Here is a 15907-nt window from a genome sequence, read left to right on the forward strand (position 1 = left end):
GTCAACACATACAGAACCCTTTTTTCACTCCAGCTCAGGAGTTCACAGATGGAGACATTAGCACCTGCATAGCTTTTGTCTAGGTTTTTTGGGGGGCAGGGTGGGGGGAGAGAAGGAGACATCTGGAAAGGCTGCCTTCAGATCCTTGATTAATTTCCTCTGAAGATAAACACGTTGGCTCACTGAATGCTACTGCTAGAAAATTAACTTCTGACCCATCTGGAATCCTTATCAAAAAGTCTTATGTGATTTTTTTCATCTATAAACATCAAAAACTTTTGAACTACATTGTTTTATTGGCCATTGTGATGTGCCCTTTCTAAAGCTATAAACTGAGAAAACTCTCACAGTTCGCATGATTCATTTTCTCATGAATGTCACCTTGGAAATGAGCTATATCAGGCTGCTTGCTTACATGGAATTTACCTAAAATTCTGCATGAGCTATGTATTGAATAGGCCTCTCTTTTCACCTGGCTCTAACTTAACTTGTGCTTTGTGTTACTCTCTGTATGCCCATGATCAATGGATATTTATTGTGCCACTGGTTTTTGTGTTATTGTTTGACCTGGAGCTGGCTCAATTCTTCCTTACAGAAGGCTTTGGGCTCTTTCAGTGCTGCAAGACAAAGGCAAGTTGTACCCAGAGCTTAATACTACTGCAAAACTGCCAACCAGGCCCTGACATGTTCCATGCATTTGAGTGGATGTCCCACTGGAACGCCTGCCAGGACACCAGGCAGAGGGAAAACAGCTAAGGGGCTGACTTCCTCTGCTTCCATAGAGGTCATTTGTCTTGTCACTTCAACATTTTCTGAGAAGTTTTTATTCGGCTTGGTACTATTTGTTGGAACAATTTATTCTAGCCCTCTTTTCTCATTACCAACCTCACAGTGGTCCTGTGTGCTAACCATCTGCCCAGCCCTTTATCCTCAATACCTCTGAGCAGCCAGGAGTTTGTGTTTAGCACTCGTACTGTTCCTATGATGAATGATTTTCATTAATGATGCATATCTATCCATTTATGAATTAATCACACACAACTGAGGGATAAGCTCAGATATAATCTGATGATTTCAATGTTGCCTTGATGAAGTATTCATGAAATAAAGGGACTACGCCTTTATAAATCACTACAATTCTATTGATTTTTTGTTGGTTTTTTTGCTCACATTTTCAACATGAACTCATAATTTTTTGTGTGGATCAAACAGAAATGCCATGCACAATGAGATTGATATATTTTTCATTTGTATGGGTTTCCCATTTTGCTTTGGGATTCTGTACATTCCTACCTGATGGAATTCTACACTGACTGGAACATTTTCAGCATGAAAGTGAGTCTGAGACCATTATTTTAAAATACATAAAACTATTGGCATTTTGACCTCAAACTCTGCAGCTTGTTATTGTGTACATACTGCAAAAATATTGATTTGGGGAATATTACCATTTGTTAGTGGCTAATTTAATGGACTTTGCAAAACAGGCCTTGATAGCATTGCCCCACTTTATAATAACACATCTGAAAGTAACTCAATGGATCATGAATTTTACATTTGATTTGCAGTGAATCATCTTTGCATGTACTTTAAAAAAACAACCCAAGAATAGTGCACAACTGTCCCAAATAAGGCATGGATCCTGCAAACTCTTAAACACGAGTAGCATTATTCACATCAGTAGTCCCATTATTTGAAATCTTAGTCCCAGTGAAGTCGATGGAAAAATTTTATGGACTTCAGTGTGCACCGGGATTTCACCCATTGTCTGCTAGTGAATGGAGCTTTGCTCATTCACAGCAACTGGCTGATTATGTACACCTTATAAGAGGTTTGCACTATGCAGCTAAATTATCCAGATACACATGTTCCGCACAGCTCACTATTTATACTGTGGTAGTGTCTATTGACTCCAATCAGAGATCAGAGCCCCTTTTGCTGGGAACCTTACCTATATACTGAGAAGGGAGACCCTGCCCCGAGTAGTTTATCCTGTAAATTGTTCTTCCAAATGTTGCTGAAGAAGTGTTATTGTTGGTAAATATTTACAGGGTGAATTGAAATTTGCAATTCCCACAGTCTCTTGCAGACGAAAAGATGCTAACAAGAATTGAATTTTTCAAACATTTCAATGTCGGAACCATCAAAACAAACAAAAAATCTTGCAAGTTTTTTATAATAGGAAAACTGTATGGTATTCACTCAAATTCACTCAAACTGCTCAAAACAGCTGAATTGTTTTTTGCTCAAACTTTCAAACAAAAGTCACCTAAGGAAACAGAGCAGGCCTGGAAAATATCAGCCTGTTAGATGAACATTTTGCAAAATGATGAACATTTGGAAACAGTAGGCTACACTTGATATATTTCTGTATAAGTCAGGGTTTATGTTATAAATCATACATATAATTGTACACACACATGCAAACACACACCAGAACATCATGGACATTCAAATACACATATCTACATATTATATGCAGATATCTAATATGTACATGTAAATAAAGAAAATTTACCTTAACTTTAATCTCTAGCTCAAATCACAATATGTATTTTTAATAAAAGTATTATAAAAGCATGTGCATTATACTTATTAGAATACTTATTAACTGGCATGTATATACTGTCTTTCCTCCAATGATTTCAAGTGGGTCAATATTGTCCTCATTTTCAAAATAGAGAAACTGAGATACTCAAGATCGCATGTGGTGACAGAGCTAGGAAATGAAGCCAGGTTTCCTGACTCTCAGTTCTCTGTTCTGACCAAAATAGACAATACTACTACCATGAATCAAAAAACAGGACAAGCCCTTAAGAAGCTCAGCTAACCAAAAACCAAACAGGTCGTACAAACTAATTTCCAATACAAAGCCTATTATTCTCAAAAGCAAATGATATGCTTAAAAGAAAAAAAATACAGTATTGAAAAGAAAGTACTGCCGAGGCGTCATCAGGGAGCCGACTACTGAAAGTGAAGGACATAGGTGAGTGAATGCAATCTGAAGTCATCATACATCTTCGGTGTTTCAATAAGCATCTAATCTACCTTAGTATATCTACAGGATAGAATACTGCTAATGTCTAATACCATCAATCAGCACACACTACATGTTTCAGAATAACAGCCGTGTTAGTCTGTGTTCACAAAAAGAAAAGGAGGACTTGTGGCACCTGAGAGACTAACCAATTTATTTGAGCATAAGCTTTCGTGAGCTACAGCATCTGATGAAGTGAGCTGTAGCTCACGAAAGCTTATGCTCAAATAAATTTCTTTGTCATTTTACCTGATATGGTGAGATGCTGTCTGCACCTGCAAGCTGCCCAGCTCACTTGACTTTGTCTTCCTTTCTTAACATCTCACTGAAAACTTGTGCATTGACTGCTCTTCAGCCATTTATATTTAAAAAAAACGCATGCTCTCTTTCTAGCCAGTTTCCAGATCACTAGTAAGAACCAACGTAGTAGCTTTTCATTGTCCTTCACTTCATCAGTTTTCTTGCTCGTGGGTTTACTGATATTTGGGAGTGCTACAACTGTTTCCTTGAGGTTAGCTCAGAGAAGACCTGCATGAATAAATTATTTTTTTGGTTCGTCTCTCAAAGCTAAAAATCGGGGGTGATTGTTTTGTTTTGAACTAAAGTGGATTTTTTTTTTCAGTTTTACTTGCAGAAATGAAAGGACAAGAAAAAAATTTCATTTTGGATCTAAAAAACCACCAAAATGAAACAATGACAAAATACCTGAAACAAAACAAAAATTGGGTTAGGTTGTTTTTTTTTGGGTGGGGTGGGAGGGTTGTTTCATTTTTAGGTGTTTTACAAAAATATTTAAAAAATAAATATATCTAAATTTGGAAGCAAAATATCATTTAGAAACAAACCATTTTGACTTTTTTGAAAAATAAATTTCCATTTTTTTCCCAGCTGAAACTATTTGCTGAATTCAATCCAAATGTGCAAAGTTTTGGTTCCTGAAAAATTAATTTTTTGACAAATTTACTATTCACAAAAACAAAACAAACAAAATAGATTGCCTCATATACATTTTCACTCATGTCAAATCTTTTTACCATTGTATCCAACTCTTTCCACTGTACAATGATTCATTTCATATTTACTGAATTAATTTACATTTCTTCCCTCGTTTCCAACGAAAAGAAGAGACTCAACATTCTGAGTCATTCTGAGTCATTTTCAGAATGAAATTTCTCCCAAAATGTTGCTTTTTGCCAAATGAAAGATCAGGATACTTGATGCCCCAGGCTGAATACAGGACATGCTTGTGATGGGTAAGGAAAGAATATTGACTTCTCCAGCTCATGTTTTCATGGGAAGGATTATTTGCTGGGTAGGACAGCTGTCTACAAACTGAAGGCTTTGGCAGGCAAAATGTAGTGGGAGGGCAAAATTTTAGCAGAAAGTTTAATTGTTTTATGTCTATCTGTAAACCATTCATGTCTCCAAGCTGTTTGCAGAGTGATTCTATTTCAGAAGACAGCCAGCTATGTTAATGCACTTAAAAACGCCAGGAGTTTCCCTAGTAGCTGACAGAGAAAAGCTTACATTTTTGGTAAGCAGTTGCATAGGTGCACATCAAAAAGCTAGTCTGTCTTTCATCTGCTTGTAAAGCTCGAATGCTACCTCCTCATTCCTCTCTGCTAATTTATGGTCAGAAAACAATTTCCCACACAAGCCAAATTCTCAGCATTGTAAACCTGCTAAGCACACACAGATCTCAATCTCCCATAACTTTTTAAAGTTCAGATGCAAACACATTAGCTGCTTCATCAACAGCAAATCTCTCTTCCTCTCACAATTTTAAATTTGAGGTTGTCATGGTATCTCTGGAAACAGCACAATCACTTGTCAGAGGCTGGCAAATTACCATGCAGACCATAAATCTGCTTAGCAAAGCATTCAGCTTTGCTCTCGTTAAAATTCCACATAGAGAAGTACCTTCACTTCTGATTTGCTTAAACCACATATGCAGGCAGTGCTCTGAACTCTTCACAAGGCAGCTGCCTTTAACGTTTTACTTTTCACTGCTTTGTTTTGATCACATTTTGCAACTAAACTTAAAAGTTCCTGCTTCTTCCATCACTAGTTACTGGGTGTTTGCTTGCCAGTCACAAGCTGATCTATCCTCTGCCAGCCAAAGGATGTTTTTGATGTACTTGGCTTCACCCAGAATCACTGTCCTTCTCTTGCCTTCCAATTACCTTTTGTTTAAATCCACCAGATCAGGCACCAACAGTTTTCCCTTTAGGCTCCATTTTGTTGATAAAATCTTTACTGAATATTTGACAAAACAAACAGAAGCTTTTCAGATGAGCCTGCCTCCGCTGTCAGCTGCTGGAACAAGAAACATGTCATGGTCAGGGAATGCCAGATCAGACAGAGAGAAGCAAAGTGCTGGGATAGCCCTATGCCCAGGACAGTACTATCACGCATAATGAGTGAGGAAAATAGCAATAGAATGAATAATCATTGTAATGTTCTACATTCATGTAGCGCCTTTCATCCCAAAGGACACCAAAGCACGTTACGTACTTACAGGCCTAATCCAAAGTTCATTCAAATTAATACAAGTATTATCATATATGTCAGTGGCTTTGGACCCCCAGGACCTACTGGTCTGTTCTTGGAAGGCCCTTACTCACATATGTAGTTCTCACTCGTGATGACAATGAACTACTTGCATCAGTGAGGCTCATGTACAGGCTGCAGGATCTGGCCCTATATACATACTGCATCATTAAAAGGCATCAAGTTTGCTTAGAGGAAGCAGACAACTGGAGCATAATATGCAGCACTATAGCATTGGGTCAAGGAAAACTTTCATCTGGGACTTCTATGCCACCTTTTTTCCAAGGGAGCCCTAAACTTTTAGAAAAACATCCGAACTTGGTTTAAAAACTGTCAGTGATAGAGAATCCACCATGACCCTTGGTAAATTGTTCCAATGGTTAATTACTCTCACCATTAAAAATTTACACTTTATTTCCAGTCTGAATTTGTCTAGCTTCCACTTGCAGCCACTGGATCATGTTATACCTTTCTCTTCTGCTACACTGACGAGCCCATTATTAAACTTTTGTTCCCCATGTAGGTACTTATAGACTATAATCAGGTCACCATTAATTTTCTCTTTGTTAAGCTAAATAGACTGAGTTTCTTGATCCTAACACTAGAAGGCCACCACCAATGTCCTTCACTCCTAAATCTATTTAGAAGTGCACAGGGAGCCTTGCAGAGCTGGAATCAGCAGCATGTAGGTGGCATGCACCCACTGCATGGGTTCCCCAAATTCTGCACACACACCCTCCTCATGCAATAGAATTTGACCAGTTCTGATGAAAATGGGGTCCTCTGTGCCCATGAATGAAGAGTCAGGACTTGGCTCCTAGAGGTTTTCTGCAAATTGTTATATTTCCTTTCCCTAGTGAATCTTCCATAAGGCTCATCGGGAGCATTTCTCACATAGTGTTTTACTCTTCTAATACTACATCTTGATAGGGTTTCTCTTAGCACACGGTTTACCATTATAATAGTATTTAGAAGGACTATGACCACCACCTTTAGGTGTATGCCCCTATCACCACCTGTGTGTTTATAGCATTAAGTTAATCCAGTCTATGAATACAATGGGCAAATCTAAAAACTTTCTCTGATTGCTTTCCTGAAAGAGAGAGCCAGTTTGGAGTCAGGCTGTTAAGCATCAGTGACAGGAGCTATAGCAGAGAGAGTTTATCTTGTCTCTGCTATTTCTGCTTCTAAATTGGAAACTGTGGTTACTTCAGCATCCTAGACTACTGATACTACAGTGTCAATGCAGTGGAACCTACAGACAACCACGTACAAAAACCCCACAGATCTCCACACCTACCTTCACAGATTCAGTAACCACACAAAACACACCAAGAAATTTGTTATCTACAGCCAGGCACTCATATGCCACAGAATATTCCTCGAGGAGGAAGGCTGCGGTATACACACTCAAAACAGCTTTCACCAAACAAGGACACTCCACCTGAGGAGTAGATCACATAATCAAAAGGGCCACCCAAATTCCCAGAGAATCTGCTTCAATATGGAAATCAAACCTCTTCTGACCTCACACCCCTAGTTGTCACCTATCACACCACACTGGAACCCAGTAAACAATTACAACCCATATGCAATGAGGACCCCATCCTGAAAGAAATCTTTCCTGAACCCCCTCTTCTGGCCTCAAACAACCCCCCAGCATCTTCAAGCTCATCACCAGAAGCAAGCTCTCCACAGACCAGGGCACACCAACTCAAAGTGGAACCAGACCCTGCCAGAACATCAAATGCAAAACCTGAGACATATCTCCACTGCTACAACACCCACCCCCCACAAACACACACACAGACCTTTCACGATCCATGGATCCTATGCATGCCTACCATATGTGCTGTACCTCATCAAGTGCCCGAATTGCCCCATAACAACTGTATGAGTAAAACCAGACAATCCCTACTCTCTCAAATGAACTCACACAGGAAAATGATAAAAGACAAAACACACCGTCATCCGTGGGTGAACACTTCACAAAGCGATCACTCTATATCTGAGTAAGTAATCCACTAACTCCTTTTTTTTTGTCCTATGATTGCAGAGGTGTTAATGTGCCACTCTGTATTGAATGGTCCCTTACAATATGTGCTAACTACTTATACTAAACAATCTGTTCCACCCTGCATTTTGCTGTGACTCTGGAAGTACCTTTCCCAGACCTGAAGAAGAGTTCTGTGTGGCGTGAAAGCATGTCTCTCTCTCACCAACAGAAGTTGGTTCAATAAAAGATATTACCTCACTCACCTTGTCTCCCTGCAATTTCAAGACACTCAAGAGACACCAATAGGCTCTTCTGTGTCTTTTGACAGAGAACTGGCTTTCCTCCTATTGGCTACATAACTACTCATACAAAAGATGCCAACCATGACCAGCTACTGCCCAGTATGAATTAAAAACTGGGTTGGGAAAAAGAAATAACTGGCTTGGCAATGACAGGTCAAAGCCAGAATGAGACCACTTCTCAATAGGCATTATTAACAATTACTTGAAAGATAGCACAGGTTTTACTGAAGTGCACACCTAATACCTTCCAAGTGGCCAGCATTCTGAAATCACTGTCTCCTGGGAACCCTTCAAAATTAAAATAAAAGGTATTTAAAAAGATTATTTCCATCTCTTTGGAATCATTAAACAGTGCAGAACTGAGTTATTTTGTCTGCATGGAACAAAATGAATGCAGTACAGAATCTACATGAAATTTTAGATTAAGTGATTTAGGAAAGACAAATAGGCATTTTGTAAGTCAAACAAAAACAATATAACTTGCCTCAAAGTAGCACCACAGTCACTATTTAAATCACTATTTCTTTAAAGGCAAATATCTAAAAGAGAATGTCCTTGGACTCTCCTACACCAGCTTTGTGCCCATTGTACTCATCAGAAACAACATTACATGTGCTCCAGGTTGAGACCTCTTTGACTTTTTTACATTACGAGAGAAAGCTTCATGATGCTGTTGAACTGAACAGGAACTCTGATTCACCAACAGTGTTTAAGTCATGGGGACTTTTTGGAGCAGCAATGGCCACAATTACATTAAAACATCTCTGGGAATTTAGTTCTAAATTAAAACATCAAGATATTGTCACAGCTTACATAAATAAGAGCATGCTTTTAAAGTCTTTGAACTAAAACCCACAATGCATTGGGAAATGTGGAAGTAATCTGAGTACTGGTCATGTAATGAACTAACAACCGGATCCAGCGCCAACTGAAGTCAATGGAAAGACTTCCATTGATTTCAAAAAGATATAGCTCAGATTTATGCTACGTTATTATATCATAGCATTATTACTAATTCAAAGAGTCTATTTTCCCATTTTTGCTCTCCCCCACCCCAAAGACACAGGATGGGGAAAGTGGGCAAAAGGGGACAAAAACATATCCAAAAGGGACAAAAACAGATAGGGAAGACAATAAGTGACCTGTTAAGTGGATGCAGATTGTGTGAGGTGTTGGCCATCAGTGGCTGGTGAGGAAGGACCGTCGTAAGCATAAATATATGCTTACAAATTTTGAGATATAAAACTAGCTACTGAAAGACATTTCATAGAAAAAAAGTTAACCCATCATTCAAGGACTGAAATCAGAAAAATCACCCAAATAAAAGACAGACATTTACAAGTGAGTTACTGTACATACTCATAAATCTTTAAGTTTGCACAGCTCTTGATGGGGATCACTCCTCATTAGGAATTGCACTGAGACCACAAACTCAGTGAATAACTGTCAGGTGGTAACTAAAACCTTTTGATCATTACTGACTTGGGTCAAATCCAAACCACAGGTCCTCGCTGTACAAGTTTCACAATAACCTTTCTTTCTGCACTTCTAAGGTTCAGAATGATCTTATAAATGCCAGTTTAATTTAGTGTATCTTAGATCTCAGCTTATAAGAATTGCTGATTTTGTTCCCAATATCTCATTATCAATTCATTTATCATCACCACACTCATTTTCACTCTGTCTTAGGCTTGACCTGTTGATGATATCAGCTCATTTTTTTTACAGTGTACTACATCCTAAAGACATTTGCTAAAACATCATCTTTTGTAATCAGGTCAAGTAACTCTAGAAAATTTCCTTCATTGACTGATTCTGTGGACTCATCATGGCCCCTTAGTACATTTTTTTCCACTCCTGGCACAAAAGATAATGACTTCTATTACTGTGCTAAAATATCATTTTTAATTATCAGTCATTTTCTGAAGCTGCCCATTAGTTTCCATGTGACGGAGTGGAGTATATAATTTATTTACCCTGGAAATCTCAGCCCAGTCACAGTATCTGATAGTCAGTAAGCACAATGTTTTTCCTCTAGTTTTTCGGTGTGGTTTGACTGAGACCCAAGACATTTAAGTTTTTTGACCAAGATTACCCAGTAAGAGTCTCTACAGATTTAATGCCAGGCACTAGGGGTGGTGGGGAAGAGGGGAATTCTCATGCCTACATGTCCACAGGGATAGTTTTGCAGTAAGGCTGACACCACCCTAGAACCACTGCTTCCCTTCCCTAAAAGTCTGTGGCCCTAAGTGTCACAATGACAGTTTGCTTGGCATCTGAGGGGACACGTAATTTTTTTTAAAAAAACAAAGGCAACCAGTCAGAATATTTGCAAGAACTTGTATCTACCACAGCAGATTAAGTTGCTTGCTGTTTGAGCACTAAAATCGTGCAGTTGACCAGCTTTGTCCTCATTTTGCAAACACAAGGGATACAAAGAATATGCTTTAAAACTGTGCGTGGTCCTCATACCGCAGTCAGGGCACCCCCTGCTCCAGTCCTCTAGATCACATGGTCTCTTATTTATTCACAGTGCCTGCAGCACAGTGATTGTTACTGTGATAACCATTTATATCAAGTTGCTTATTTCACCCCAGGATACCTAAGAGACTCTTCATGCAAGTGAAAAACAATTTGAGACATAGATAGAACTATACTGAGAGGAAGCACAGTCTTGTGGTTAAGGCACTGTCTGGGACTCAGGGGAACCTGGATTCCGTTCGCAGTTCTGCTATAGACAATTCACTTAATCTTCTGTGACTCAGTTATCCATCTGCTCAATGGGGACAATAATTAGAACTGGTCAGATTCCCCTGTCCCCTATGGCAAATGTTTGCCACACACACACACACACACACAGAACCCCCAAAACTAAAAATAGCCTTAAAAATAATATTTACTTTCTCCAGCCCCGACACGCTGAAAGCTGTGCAACACAGGAACTGTCTCTTACTGTGTGAATGTATGCTTAGCACAGTGGGTTGAGCCTATAGATGCTTAGCTAATATAAATCATAACAACAACAATCAATCAAAACATTGGATGACTTTTGTCATTGTGACAAATGGTGTATGTGAATTGTCCTACTTCCAGTTCTTGTTTGTTTGCTGGTTCCTGCTCCCAGAACAGAGAGAGAGAGAGTCAGTCTGTGGCATTGGTATTGCTCCTTTACTTAGGACCTGCTGCTAAATATCTGCCTTTTGGACTGTTATGTTTTGTTCAGACTGTTGCTGACTTAACCAGTTCATGATTATTACATGTGTTGATTGACAGTTTACCTGCGCGTCTTGCTTTTTTGTTGGTGGTGGTTGCTGGGATTGCTGTTCTGGGATGCATCTGTGTGTAACAGTCATGTATGCTTTTCAGAGGCATATTCCTTATTTTTAAATGTTTTCTAAGCCAGCTAAAAGGAGCTGCTTAATACTACCCAAACGAGAAAACGTGAGTGTAGGGGGCAGGGAAGAGAGAAGGGGGTATAATTTCAATGCAATTTGCAAAACTAATTAAACAGAATTACCAAGGTGTCAGGGTAGAGTCCTTTTTCCTTTCCCAGAAATGCAAAGAAACAAAACCTGCCCCAATTTCTTTTGGGTATTCACTTAAATTAGGCTCTTGTAATAGTGTTTTGATATGTGGTAACACCTTGGAAACAATGGCAATCATACAGCAGCGTTCTGTCAACACTACTAGGTTAATCTTGAAAACCATGCAATGAGCTTATGTCCTCACCTCTGGGCTTCTAGTGGAGACATCTTGGGGAGAAAATAGCCTTTTGTTTCCCAACACTACTGACTATAATTTGACTTTTTATTGCAAAGATAGTTTCACTTTCTGCTTATAGTCAGTTTGGTTCTCATGTACTTTATAGTCTCAGTTTGATCATTGCCATTCTCATGTACCTGCTGTTCTCTTGCAATGTTTGGATTTCCAAAACGACAGCTTAGATTTTTTTAAAGGATTTATTTTGTTTTGAAAGTCAGGAAAACATTTCCATTTATAGTTACTTAAGAAAACAAACACTCAAAATCCTAAATATTTAGGCTTAAATTTCTTTAACATCCTCCTATTACATTAATAATGAATGTGAACTCAATCATGATAGGTTTCAGAGTAGCAGCCGTGTTAGTCTATATCCGCAAAAAGAAAAGGAGTACTTGTGGCACCTTAGAGACTAACAAATTTATTTGAGCATAAGCTTTCGTGAGCTACAGCTCACTTCATGGGAGATATTTTCCACTGATCCAGCTCGTCACAGTGGTATACTAATTATTTAATAACATCTGTATAACACTTAGGCCTTGTCTACGCTACGAAGTTAGGTTGAATTTATAGAAGTCGGTTTTGTAGAAAGTGTTTTTATACAGTCGATTCTGTGTGTCCCCACACAAATGCTCTAAGTGCACGTAGTCGGCAGAGTGTGTCCACAGTACCAAGGCAACCATCAACTTCTGGAGCGTTGCACTGTGGGTAGCTATCTCACAGTTCCCGCAGTCTCCACCGCCCATTTGAATTCTGGGTAGAAATGGGGCTAAAACATTGTTGCGGGTGGTTCTGGGTACATATCATCAGGCCCCCCTTCCCTCCCTCCCTCCGTGAAAGCAAGGGCAGACAACCGTTTTGCACCTTTTTTCTTGAGTTACCTGTGCAGACGCCATACCACAGGAAGCATGGAGTCCACTCAGCTAACCGTCATCTCCTGGGTGCTGGCAGAGGTGGTACTGCATTGCTACACAGCAGCAGTTTATTGCCTTTTGGCAGCAGACAGTGCAGTATGACTGGTAGCCGTCATTGACGTAGTCCAGGGTGCTCTTTTAACTGACTTCGATGAGGTCGGAGCACCTGGGCAAACATGGGAGTGACTCATCCAGGTCATTTCCCTTTTAAGTTTTGTCTCATGGCGATTCAGTCCTACCGGCAGTGCACTGTCTTTTAATCTGCAGCCAGCAGAAGACGGTGGCCAACAGTCATACTGCACCGTCTTCTGCCGAGCACCCAGGAGATGACGATGGCTAGCAGTCGTACTGCACAGTCTGCTGCCAGCAAGATGTATAATGATAGATGAAGTGGATCAAAACAAGAAATAGACCAGATTTGTTTTGTATTCATTTTCTCCTCCCTCCCTCCGTGAAATCAACGGCCTGCTAAACCCAGTTTTGAGTTCTATCCTTGAGGTTTTGAGTTCTATCCTTGAGGGGGCCATTCTGTTTCTCGCAAAGCCACCCCCTTTGTTGATTTTAATTCCCTGTAAGCCAACCTTGTAAGTCGCCCCTCCCTCCCTCAGAACAACGGCAAACAATCGTTTTGTGCCCTTTTCCCTGGATTGCCCGAGCAGGAGCAAACGCCATAGCACAGCAAGCATGGAGCCCGTTCAGCTCACCACAGCAGTTATGACCATTGTAAACACTCGCGCATTATCGTGCAATGTATGCAGAACCAGCACCTGAAAAACCAGGCGAGGAGGCGACGGCAGCGCGGTGATGAGGACATGAACACCCTTTTCTCTAAAACCACGTTCCCCCGCAATTTGGAGATCATGGTGTTTATGGGGCAGGCTCATGCCGTGGAACACCGATTCTGGGCCCGGGAAACAAGCACAGAGAGGTGGGACCGCATAATGTTGTGGGTCTGGGATGATTCCCAGTGGCTCCAAAACTTTCGCTTGCGTAAGGGCACTTTCATGGAACTTTGTGACTTGTTTTCCCCTGCCCTGAAGTGCAAGAATACCAAGATGAGAGCAGCCTTTACAGTTCACAAGTGAGTGGCAATAGCCCTGTGGAAGCTTGCAATGCCAGACAGCTACCAGTCAGTCGGTAATCAATTTGGAGTGGGCAAATCTACTGTGGGCGTTGCTGTGATGCAAGTAGCCAACAAAATCATTGAGCTGCTGCTATCAAAGGTAATGCTGCTCTGGGAAATGTGCAGGTCATAGTGGATGGCTTTGCTGCAATGGGATTCCCTAACTGTGGTGGGGCGATAGATGGAACGCATATCCCTATCTTGGGACCGGACCACCAAGGCAGCCAGTACATAAACTGCAAGGGGTACTTTTCAATGGTGCTGCAAGCCTTGGTGGATCACAAGGGACATTTCACCAACATCAATGTGGGATGGCCGGGAAAGGTACATGACACTCGCGTCTTCAGGAACTCTGGTCTGGTTAAATGGCTGCAGGAAGGTATTTACTTCCCAGACCAGAAAATTACTGTTAGGGATGTTGAAATGCCTATAGTTATCCTTGGGGACCCAGCCTACCCCTTAATGCCATGGCTCATGAAGCCGTACACAGGCACCCTGGACAGTAGTCAGGAGCTGTTCAACTACAGGCTGAGCAAGTGCAGAATGGTAGTAGAGTTTGCATTTGGACGTTTAAAGGGTCGCTGGCACAGTTTACTGACTCGCTCAGACCTCAGCCAAATCAATATTCCCACTGTTATTACTGCTTGTTGCGTGCTCCACAATCTCTGTGAGAGTCAGGGGGAGACATTTATGGTGGGGTGGGAGGTTGATGCAAATCACCTGATTGCTGAATACGCGCAGCCAGACACCAGGGCAGTTAGAAGAGCACAGCAGGAAGCGGTGTGCATCAGAGAAGTTTTGAAAACCAGTTTCATAACTGGCCAGGGTACTGTGTGACACTTCTGTTTGTTTCTCCTTGATGAAAACCCACCCCCTTGGTTGACTGTAATTCCCTGTAAGCCACCTGCCCTCCCACATTCGATCACAGCTTACTTGCAAAGGAAATAAAGTCACTATCATTTTAAAAACATGTATTCTTTATTAATTGATTATAAAAATAGGGAGATAACTCACAAGGTAGCCCAGGTGGGGTGTGGGAGGAGGGTAGGAGGGAAGGAAAAGGCCACTTTAAAACTTCTTGAATGCCAGCCTTCTGTTGTTTGGGCTGTCCACTGGGGTGGAGTGGTTGGGTGCCCGGAGCCTCCCCCACCGCGTTCTTGGGCGTCTGGGTGAGGAGGCTATGGAACTTGGGGAGGACGGAGGGCGGTTAAGCAGGGGCTGCAGTGGCAGTCTGTGATCCTGCTGCCATTCATGAACCTCCACCAGATGCCAGAGCATGTCCATTTGATCCCGCAGTAGCCCCAGCATTGCCTCATGCCTCCTCTGATCTTCCTGCCACCACCTCTCCTCACGTTCATCGGCCACCATCCTGTACTCTGCTATTGTGTCCCTCCACAGAGCTCTGTCAGTTCTGGACGACTGCATTAGCTCAGAGAACATTTAATCGTGCGTGCGTTTTTTTCGCCACCTTATCTGAGATAGCCTTTGGGACGGAGGAGGGAGGCTTGAAACATTTGCAGCTGCTGGAGGAAAAAAAGGGAGTGAAGTATTTAAAAAGATACATTTTACAGAACAATGGTTATATTCTTTCACAGTGAACAACGCTATTCACATTACATAGCACATGTGATTTTGGTACAAGGTCGCATTTTGCATCTTATATTGAGTGCCTGCGGCTTTGGTGTTAGAGATCACACACGCAGGGCCGGGCAACAGAATTCGGCTTGCAGGTGGCCATGGTAAGCCATAGTCTTTTGGCTTCTGCAACCCTCATAACAGCAGCCTCCTTTCCCATACCAAGCAAAGCCTGTTGAGTTGGCCATTTAGTGCTGCAGTTTTCCTGTCAACGTGCAGCAGCAGAAACCAAACTAACCCCCTCCCCACATCCAATTCTCTGGGATGATCGCTTTTTCCCTCTCCCCACTGCCTGGCTGGTATCAGGGAAGATCCCTGCTAGCCAAACACGAACAGCTCAGCGCCAATGGCCCCCGCTCCCACTGCGTGGCTAACTGCGGGGAGGATTTCTTTTCAGCCACAGGCAAACAGCCCAGTAGGAACGGGCACCTCTGAATGTCCCCTTAATCAAATTCCCCTATTTCAACCAGGTTACCATGAACAATATCACTCTCCTGAGGATAACACAGAGAGATAAAGAACGGATGTTGCTTGAATGCCAGCAAACACCAGGACCATGAGGCTGCCAGGCTTTGTCATGCAATGATACCA

The sequence above is a fragment of the Lepidochelys kempii genome, chromosome 5, assembly GCF_965140285.1.
Source record: "Lepidochelys kempii isolate rLepKem1 chromosome 5, rLepKem1.hap1, whole genome shotgun sequence".
Classification (NCBI taxonomy): domain Eukaryota; kingdom Metazoa; phylum Chordata; order Testudines; family Cheloniidae; genus Lepidochelys; species Lepidochelys kempii.